Source organism: Ceratina calcarata, unplaced genomic scaffold (assembly GCF_001652005.2).
Source record: "Ceratina calcarata isolate Rehan_Ccalc_2016 unplaced genomic scaffold, ASM165200v1 scaffold27, whole genome shotgun sequence".
NCBI lineage: Eukaryota > Metazoa > Arthropoda > Insecta > Hymenoptera > Apidae > Ceratina > Ceratina calcarata.
In genome coordinates, this window is record NW_017149195.1 from 757,678 (window position 1) to 766,180 (window position 8,503).

Sequence of the window (8,503 nt, forward strand, 5' to 3'; positions counted from 1 at the left end):
GACTTTCTTAATTTTCGACGCGTTCCGTTGCCAAGTATTAATTGCATTATCATTATCTCGATCGGCGCTTACGCACCGAATCGATCGAGAGCCGATGAAGGAAGCGCCGCGAGGCGAGATAATGATCCGCGCTGATTCTAATGATTTGCGTCAATTAAACGCGAGCCGTTTAGCCTTTTAAAACGTAACAGCCGTCCGGCCGATGCGTCTCGCTGGCCACCGAGCGTAGGCATTAAATAAACGTTGCGAGAAAATTACAGCGTTCCGCGGCGCGACGTAAGAATACGTTGTCAGCTGACACCGCGTCAAATCGAATCCGCTTCTCTTCTTCCTCCTTCGCGTCTTCCCGCGCCGATGGAAAACCAACGGTTGTTCGCGTGTGTGCCTCGGATGAAAACCGAGTGACTCTGCCAGTGCAATTGCTGTTACGAATCGAGAGATCGCGTGGATCATGGATCATCTGCAATCAGAAAAAATTTCTTGTCAGTCAGACAAATACCTTTTTATGTCTCATACCGTTTATTACTTAAGTCGCGAGTAGTTCATAATTTACAATGCATCAACTACATCGTTTTTTAATTCAGAATCCCCTACGTAGCCAGTTTATTATTTCAGGCGTTAAAACGTCAATAACGTTAATGTACGACTGGGAAATTCGTCGTGACGTCGGTTATCAATCTTCCACTTTTACAATGATTTCTAGGAAATTGGAGGAGCGAGGGTCGTTCGGCACGAGTCGTAAATTTTGCATGTAACCGAGGAAATTGTGGGACGTAATAGCACAATAGGGAAGTAATTTGCATCGGTGTAAAACGTGATATACCGAACGGCTCTGGAAATTGATACTTTTCAACAGTTTCTATCAATTAATACATATTCTCGATTCAAGGAACCTTGTGAAAATCGTTTGCAATTTTTACATGTCTATTTCTATGAAGCTCTAACATGCTTGATCATCGATGACTTATTCTTTTTCCAACATTCAATCTATTATATAAAAAGAAAATACACCCTCATATCTTATACAGATACCCTGTTAAGAATGAAATATATATAGCAGTATTCTTTTTCACACGATCCCACATCTTATAATTGCCCTGATAATATCCGAACGCAAGGGCTACCGTGGCGGCACTTTGCTCGATCATTGGAGCGACTGCGGAGCGATCCCCGGAGTCTAGACGAGCGAACAATAAATTAAATCCATAAAACATCCGGCGCGGACGTGACACAACCTTTCCAGCCCTCTCGACATCTAGGACGTCGATTTACTACTCGGCCTCATGTCTCTCGCGCCGCTCCCCTAACGATAGTACAACCAGCTCGCTCCAATGATCCAGATCCATTTACCTAGTTTCACCAAAACATTGACTACCACATGACCGCGTACACCGAGAGTCAAGAGTGAACACGACGCGGTTGTATACTACGTACAATTTAAAAGTAAGCTTTCTGGAAAGAGTTAAACATGTGAAGAATAATTAAACAAGCATGGCTTTAGGTAATAAATACTTCATAGCATGATCTTCTTCAGTGATAAAGAGATCCTACTGGCACATAAACTATGAATTCAAACATTTCTTGCGACTCGATTCGATAGGTTGAATTTTGTGCGAGGACATAGCTCAGCTGGAGTGTCACAGTGGCACGCGCTTGTCTAGTCCATTAATGCGCTTCGGAGGAAGGAACCGCTAGGTCCCCTATCTAACTGGTACATCGTTTTCGAACGGACCGTTCGCCAGATTCCACGCAAGATTGTCCAACAGCAAGCGCGACATAAGCTCGTTGCACGTTTTGCCCCGATCCGATGTCGCCTCCATTCCAGTGCACCGTGTCACCCGCACTTCCGGTTACGCTCTCTCTCCGAGAGTGGGGCCCCGAGTCCCCTAGCCTCGAGAACACGCCGCTCTCACGGTCAAGGTCAGCCATAAACTGAACGGATAATCGACCGCGGCTGTAAACCGCGTGGGTGTGGTTCAACGATCATGGAAATGCTGACTGCTTTCATCAAGTAATACAGAAACAAGACTGGCAATCAATTATAAACATATACGCATCAAACATTTTCTGCACTTAGATTTATTAACATACTTAAATTGAATTAGTGAATGGGCCCAACTTGTAGACAGAAGATTTGAAATACGAAGGGTCGAAATCGAATGATAATAAATCTTTTAACGTTGCGCTCGTGACGGCGAAGGGATTACCGTTGGTGCCATGCACGTGAACGCGCCATCGTAGTCAATTTTGCAACAGCGAGGAAGAACGAAAGGAATAAATGGTAAAACGTACTCGCTAGTTGGAAACCTGTTACGCGGTTGTTTGTTACGATTGGAACAAATGCTTTGGTGAAGACATTTAACGCCATATGCATCGCGGTTAAATCGTCGAAGTCGGTTTATTGAAATCGATTTTATTCAAGTTGCGCGGCGTTGGTCGGGATTACGCGAGTGAAAAAGGACGAGGGGAAGAGGAAAAACACGTCGAATGGTTTTACGGTAGGAAACCAGTTATCTTTGTGACGCCTCGGTTACAGTAAACTTCTTCAATGGTGGAAACGGGGGATCAGCAAACGTGAACTTCAATAACAGAAAACGCAGCTCAAATTGCCTGTACTCCAGATCGCGGATAATTTTAATAAGTCCGCGATTCGTCTCGCGGCTAGCGACTTTTAGCAATTAAAAGTAGTTATCTTTCTGATTGCTAATTAGAGTGAAAATGTCCAACGGTGATTCAACAGCAAACGATGAGTTTGGAACGCGTTTAAATCCGAAAATAACAAGTTTAATGCGATGCGTTTTATTCTCCTGCATAGTTAGTACTTACAATAAAAGCAGTACATGTTAAGGATTTATTGGCTATACAGTCAATCCCAAAAGTTTATGCACTTTAGAAACCGTTGAATCTATGGGAAAATTGTATAGGATCTTTCTCGTAGAGGATGACGAGATCTACAATTTCTGTATAGAATTTTTTCACTAATTTCAATAGTTAACGAGCAATTTACAAAAAACTGTTTTTTCGTTTTTTGCAAATAACTCGTAAACTATTAATGCTAGCGAAAACTTTTTATACAGAAATTGTAGATCTCGTCATCCTCTACAAGAAAGATCCTATACAATTTTCCCGTAGATTCAACGGTTTGGAAAAATGAAATTTTTTGCCAAAAGTTCGCCGTTTTGACGCTGGGATGGTCGGATTTTGTCAACATCAATAAAATGCCAAATAATCATTCTTGGCTGAACCTAATCAGTTGAACGTTCATTTAAACAATTTATTGTTTATACAGTCGTCCATGAGAGATTAGAATTTCATCTATAATGAAATACTTCCGATCCCTTAAAAAAAGAGTTTGCACGATCGTTCGACAAGGCGAGATCGCGCGTGGGCGTGGTTACGATGGATTTATCGGGTTTTGTTATCAATGCGCGCCGGTTATTTGGAACGGAATCCCTAATTACGGGTCCACGGACGGTTTTACACGCACGGACGCTTTCTGAAATGGTACGGGACGCAAAACCCCCTTCGCCGAACGCACAAAGCGATATGGTCCAGTAAAACTGGAAGATAAGATAATTTGCGTAAAAGCTCTCTGCCCCACCGTTATTATTTTTTCCCCTCTTTTCTTTCTCCAGCAGGAATTCCAGCGCAGCGGTGCTAGGCCGCGGCGCGCCGCGCCGCCGTGAGGAAAGTCGCGTTCCATCGACGCGAATAAAGTACGAACATTATTGTTCTTCGAATTGAAACAACCCTGTCTTCGTTTCTCCTGCTCACGACCGTTGTTCGATAAAGACTCTAGTTGTACAGTTAACTGGCAACCAATGAATGTTCGTTTATTCGTCGCAGAACTATCTTAAAACTTCCGTTGATCAGCGTCGCGACACTTAACCTACCTTAACATCGTTTTACTGCTAATTCTCTGCCGAGTTCATTACCGCCGGATTTTCCATCGACGTTTCCCTTAATTAACAAGTTCGCCTCGCGTCGAATCGGATACCATCAGCGGCGTGCGTTAAAATTTTCCTGTCAGACCTACCTGTCTTCCTTCCTAACCGAATCAATTTATTCATTTCCACGACACGGCGACGCGGTAACAAATTTCTCTCCCCCTGCGCAGAACTGCGCGTAATCGAACTCGATACCTTTGCCCTCCCTCCGTCCACGCGGGCTGGATTAATCTCGTTACCAGGTATAATCCGATTCTTCTCCGTGCTCCGATAACAGGCGGAACGAGGACCTCGGGACAAAATTGTTATCATTATCGTGGAAATTTCATCGCCCGGCTTAGTTAATTGATTCCATCCTCCCGAGGGAGAAAGAAAGCATCAACGCTCGAGAGAATACATGGAGACCGATAGGGGTTGCTCCTAAGTAACGGGAATTGACTGGCTTCAAAAATATACGACTAAACAAATGTTCTTAAAAGCATTTCGTATTGTGAGCACAGAAATTCGTCTCGTTCCATTGATGGTAGATTTGATTATTACGCAGATGGCTGTTGTTCCCTGATAATGATGTCACTTAAGCGAATTAGATGCACAATTAAATGCGAATTTAATTATTAATGGGCCTCGTTAAATAAACTTGTCATAAGTTTTGAGATTAGTATGAGGCGATTTCTGTGGGAACGGGAGGATCGCGATGCAGCGCAACGGAGCGAGTCTTCCTGCACAAATATCCCCATTAGGATCCCGTGATATGCGCCATTTGCAAACACGTGGTTCTAATTGCAGTTTCTACGATTCTCCAAATTCTACCGTTCGCTGGAATTCTCCTCCGACATATGTATGTACGCGATTTCTGGAAACTCTCCGACAGGGACCCACTGTCTCGCTGCTCCTGTGGGATCGTAAAAATGATGGCTTATCGCGAGCCTCGGCTCCAAACACAAATCCCCTACGAAATTCATGTAAATAAATTCATTTGATCACTGGACGCAGGCATTAGAATATTTATAAATTCACGAATTCTTTCGCAAGCAATTGCCTTGCCAAATAAACTGCAGAAAATAACAGAAGAATTACGACAGAATTCAATACTACAGGCTTATCACATAACTGAATTTCAATTATTATTCCAAACATTCTTTCTCATTGGATTAAACTGGTAAGAATTCATGAAAGGCCACGCATAGATACTGAGATACCACGTCGGAATATTAAATCAAACTGGAGATTTTATACGATTAATCGTGAATTAATTTTACAGACTGCGAAACCGCGCCTGGAGCAATTTCATCAGATTTAATTCGTTCACCCTCCGCTGCTGTCGGGTGCCTCGTATCCCAGGCTTGACGGCTCCTAATAATTCTCTCGAAACATTCGGGCTCTCGACGCGTACAGAGGCATCGCATTGTATTCTTTCCTTTCCTCCTTTTTTTCCTCGCCGCTACCCGTGAGAAGACGAGCCGCAGGAGAGGAAGCGTCGTTCCGAGAACGAACCGTGGGCGTAATTAGGTAATTATCAAACGGCGAGCTCTTGAGAATTCGATATCCCTCCCATCGGTACCGTTTTCTGCTGTTACTATTAAAAAGTTAAGCCGAACGATTGAATTAACTTGTCACGATTCAAGTAGGGACATGAGATTACATTTAAATAAAACTTGTTTGTAATAATTATAGAACACAGACTGTAACAGACGTATTGGAAAACAGACTTCAGTAAACTGTATCGAAATTTCAATCGCTTCAAGTTGATAGTAAACTCGATCCTCTGCGGATTGTTTTTGCGAAATATACACGATCAATTAGACGACGTTACTGGAAATAACAAATTTGAAACCACGTCTAGAATACGCGAACACGTAATTATTGATCGTCTCGTATCAAAGTTGAAGATAAAATCATGGAGATTGTATCATGTTAATAAAAAAAGCATTTAGACGGGATTTGAAACATTTCCCATTTTAAGAATTTAATAAGGGCCTTTGCAAGGGATGGACGCCGTCGAACGTTCACAGAAGCGGGATTCGTTGACGTGTAAAAGCGGGAGCTTTGAAGGGAGCCTGGAGAAAATGGACCAGACTACATAACTAACTGACGGGAGAGCAGTGGCAGTTTTTGTAGCACTTAGAGAGCCGTGTTTCGTATGAATTCAACGAAAAAAGAAATCCTGGAAGGGCGCGGCGGCGACGTGGAGCGGTCTTCCTCTTACGGGGGCCCCCTTTGATCCTTGAAATTAGCTTACAGTTTATTGCATTTTTTACGCCGCCTTTCATCTTTCAGAATCTCGTACTCGCGCGCGCCGGCTGAAATTTCTCATCAATATGCACGAAGGACAAGAGAGGAAAAAATTGTGGGGTAGCCGTGAAGGGCAGATCGGCTGAAAGAAGCGACGAAAGGAAACGAAAGGAGGAGTTACACATGGTAGATGAAATTCCGATGATTTATCAGTTTGATACGAAGCATAAATAGAAATCTTCATCGATCCTTCGGAATGGAACAAGATTTTTTACTAACAAATTCAGATATTTCATTTCGTTTCATCGAAGGCTATAAAATTTTCTCGATAAGCTGCCACCATGGCAATATTTTTTACAAGCATTCTTAGAATATTTGAAGCGAGGTTAAAATTGAATCGAACGTGACGTGAAAAGCGATACTGTTTTTCCCTGAACTGACTCCATCGTTAACCGATCAATAATAATTACTAACCGCTAGTTATACTACTGTTACGAAACGAAAAGAAACTCCGACGCAGGCTGTAATTTCAATCGATTTGCAACGCACGATCCATCAAATGGTCTGTTGTTTTATCACAATGAATTAGCTCGGAAGTGTGGGAAGTAACGCCGATGACGTCTAGCAACTCGCGGCTAATCGACGACGCACTCTATGATTGCCTGTCGAAATCCCTCAACTCGTTGAGAAGCTGAATGAAACGTTCAATGATTCGATTTGATGCAAGAATGTATTTTCTCGAGAATCTTACTATGTCTATTTAATTCTGTTCGCTATTCCTGAAATCACGAATACGATTCTGGTACTTCGTCACTCGGTTCATCTTTAAATGAATCAACCATAGGTATGTCCGCCCTTGTGTGACGTCGCGTGGATATCCTGAGATAGCCAAGCTTCAGCGGTCTTAACAGGCCCAAGAAGAAGATCTTTCCCGCGTTTAGTCATCCAGCCTGCGGCGATCCTTCGGAGGAAGAAGAAAAACGTGAAAGCAGCAACGGGAGAAAGAAGAAGAAGAAGAAGAGGCTCAGATCGCAATCGAGCCAGCAGGCCACGGCATCGGCGACGAATCTCGGCGGAACCCGGGTTTAACCGAGCAACCGGTTGGTGATGTCACTCAATATCATTTCTGCTTTCGAAGAACACGAACGGCGGATGACGTCAATGCGCCCTCATCCCCTGCGAGAGACCGCGAATCGTCGCCTTCTTTTATCTTCTCGTTTCGATTGCCGCAGGTAGCTGGTCGGCTGCAATTAGCCGAGGACGGTTTAAGGGTACGCGGCGTTTCGGGGAAATTTATAGGGTAATTCCGACGGTCGTTTATTAAAACGCCGTCCCCGGTGAGGTAATTGTTGCCACAACGTGGATCCTCTTCTCAAGCAGCGATCAGGTCCTTGAACCTCACGTTTCGGGCTTTTTGATTCGAGACTTTGATCATAAAACGACCGTGCGAAGTGGCAAACTGGCTCGTCCGATTGTTTCGTTTACGATCGTCGAATTCGCGATGTCTGTATAGTGTTTGCCATTTTTCACACATCCGTCTAAAGAAGGAGACACAGTTTTATGCCTCCTTTTTACTGTTGCTCTTAAGTTTGTTTCTTTGCTTAAAGTTTTAAGATTGTTTCTTTCATTGGCAAATAAAACTGATAAGATTAAGAAAGCAGTCCATCGCATAGTAAAAGAGCAATGAAATTTCCTCTTCTTGTTAAATGTGTAATCATTTACAGATAAAACAAGCAATTTAGGAATATACTGATACAGTTATGTATATATATATGTATACTATACGTGTATGACTACAACTAAAGGCATGATTTGAGTAAAATTGCTCTGATAAGTACTATTGGATTTTGCATTACTAGAATCTCATGAAAGAAAACGAAAGCTATCCGCAACGTGATGAATCTTCATCCATCTCGTCTATCCGATTCTCCGGCCATTTAGAAAACAAAGTTCGCCAATTAGTTGCAAGAAATCGCCAAGGCGATGGGTAACATGATGGCGAACAGAGCCGCGCCGCGCCGCTTTCCTGTGTGAGATAACCCGCGCGCGAGTTGAATGACACAGAAGCGCGCGTCGGGACCGGATGTCGTCTCGCAGGGCTTTGTTTCCTTTTCTCCGGGTCGAGGGAAAAGACAGCAGCGCGAGGACAATGCTGAGGCCCGGCACTGACATTATTAACGAGGGGGAACGCGAGTTATATGAAATCCGAACAGAAAGTGAAATGAATGATCCTTTTCAGAAAAATTAATAACACCGATGAAAAAACGTTTTAGTTATTTATGATAGCTAAAAATTAATTCGTAACAATTAAACAATTATCTTAG

General features: G+C 43.1%; 1 protein-coding gene across 1 annotated transcript in view; it reads right to left on the minus strand.

Moving 5' to 3' along the window:
- Positions 1-440: 440 nt before the first annotated feature.
- LOC108623467 (telomerase-binding protein EST1A) overlaps positions 441-8,503 on the minus strand; it is a 171,711-nt gene continuing 163,648 nt past the window's right edge. Inside the window, exon 27 of the transcript XR_003388982.1 lies at positions 441-460. The gene's annotated coding sequence lies outside the window, so the exon portion shown is untranslated. The remainder of the gene's footprint in view (positions 461-8,503) is intronic.